General features: G+C 37.4%; 1 pseudogene; it reads left to right on the forward strand.

Moving 5' to 3' along the window:
- Window positions 1-257: 257 nt before the first annotated feature.
- On the forward strand, window positions 258-378 carry LOC118605115 (annotated as a pseudogene).
- Window positions 379-2,032: the final 1,654 nt, after the last annotated feature.

The raw sequence follows: 2,032 nt of genomic DNA on the forward strand, positions 1-2,032 counted from the left end.
GGGTAGGACTTTAATGCATGGCTTGTGGAGGGTAACAGTTCACTCCATAACATGTCTCTAGTTTAGAAAATTCCATTTTGAAAGCAAATAGCCATAGGAGTCATGACACAATCTTGTCCCCACTCCTGTTAAAATTTCAGTGTGGATTAGGTTATCAGATAACTGCTATGTTCAAAATAGGCACTTTCTTAAAATCTGTTGATGATGTGATAACAGCTCCTGCCTTGGGCAGCAGAGAGCAGAGGAATGGAAAATTGACCCACTGGGCCATGCCACCCTGAACAAGCCTGATCTCGTCTGATCTCGGAAGCTAAGCAGGGTCAGGCCTGGTTAGTACTTGGATGAGAGACCACCTAGGAATACCAGGTGCTGTAGGCGTAAATAATAAAAAATAAGGGATTGTAAACTGACAAGGTCTTTGCAATCTGTGAGGTCAACCAAGGGTCGCCTTGCCTAAAAAAAGCAGGGGGAGGGGGGCGGGGAAGAAAAAGGAAAAAGGAAATGGACCCGGAAGTGGGTGGAAAATGAGTAGAAGGATGGCACTAGAGAGTGCTGCCAAGAAGTTGCCTTTGAAAAAATGTGCTCTCAGTTAGCCGGATGGAGGTAGGGAGGCTGGGCCCTGCAGAGAAAGGCTTCTGATGTTGGCAGGCTCAAGGAGATTCCAACTACACTTGAGGAAGGGCATAACCAAAGCTAAATCGTGATCCACGAATTTGCCCTGATGAAGAATGAGTGATGATAAACATTCAGTAGTAGAGTTTAGAAGATTTTTGCTTCTCGCTTTTTTTTTTCTATTTGATATATATATATATATATATATATATATATATATATATATTTTTTTTTTTTTTTTTTTTTTGCTGTGGTTCTGAGCTAAATTAGCATTTCAGAGACACGTCTGTTGATTTGAGGCACAGTTTTGATGAAAGAATAGTAAGTAGTTTTAGAATGAACAGAGAAAATAATTTAAAATGAAAAGCATTTTAAATGTATAGGAGGAAAATCCAGTAGTAGGACCAATATTTCTCCTACCAGATTTTAAGTAATTTATCCTTAATGTATTTTGTTGCTGATAACATTAGTTCTGGCTCACAGCAGATACTCAGTAAATATTTGTAAATATTATTTATTTTGTTTACTAATATTCCTATGAAGAAGTAAAATTTTATTTTTAGAGGCATTCGTTTCAAAGCCTTTACTGTATCGCTATTCTAATGCCCACAGGGAGGAGGGTTCAGATTGGCAGGTAGGTTTATAACGAAATATAAATTAGAAGTTGGCATAAAATACAGCATCAACTGAAAGAAATGACAAGTCGATAGAGAGATCTGGAAGTGATGTGCTCCAGGAAGTTTGGACCTGGGGCCAGGCTGAGGGGAGCCCAAGCATGGTGTCGTGTATGGGGAGTGGAGGGCAGAGAGAGAGGGTGATGGGCTGTCGCAGACCCCCACCCTCACCTCCACCCTCGAGGGCATTAGAGATTATGCCTGTCTTAACTTTTAAAAGTCTTAACATTTCTGATCTTTGGAACCTTGGCTGTTTTACCTTTCTCAAAGCACAAATTCCTTAGATTCTATGATACAACATTCTCTATTTCTCCTCTTAGAGTGTCACTTTTTCTTCACATTTTTATAGGCTTCTCCTCTTTTGCTTTAATTATTGGTGTTCTTTTTTTTTTTTTCCAGACTCCCTTCTCTGGTATATAAATCTGATTGGAGATATATTAATGTATCATAATGTATATTACATATTTACTTATTATAATGTATGTTACATATGTTTTATATAGGTTGAAAATATCTTTCAATCGATCCCTGGTCTTTGAATTTTATTTATAATGTCTTTGATCATGCAGAAGGTTTATTTTGGTGTAAGATATTTTGTCAATTTTCTCTGTGGCCTTTGCTTTTCTGTCTTTTTTAGGAAGGTCTTCTTCACTTTAAGGTCATATACAGCCAATCATATATTTTCCAACAATTTGTAGTTTTGGTTTTTTTATTTAAGGTATTTATCTAATTGCAGTTTGTATTTG

This window comes from Rousettus aegyptiacus, unplaced genomic scaffold (assembly GCF_014176215.1).
Source record: "Rousettus aegyptiacus isolate mRouAeg1 unplaced genomic scaffold, mRouAeg1.p scaffold_m13_p_1, whole genome shotgun sequence".
NCBI lineage: Eukaryota > Metazoa > Chordata > Mammalia > Chiroptera > Pteropodidae > Rousettus > Rousettus aegyptiacus.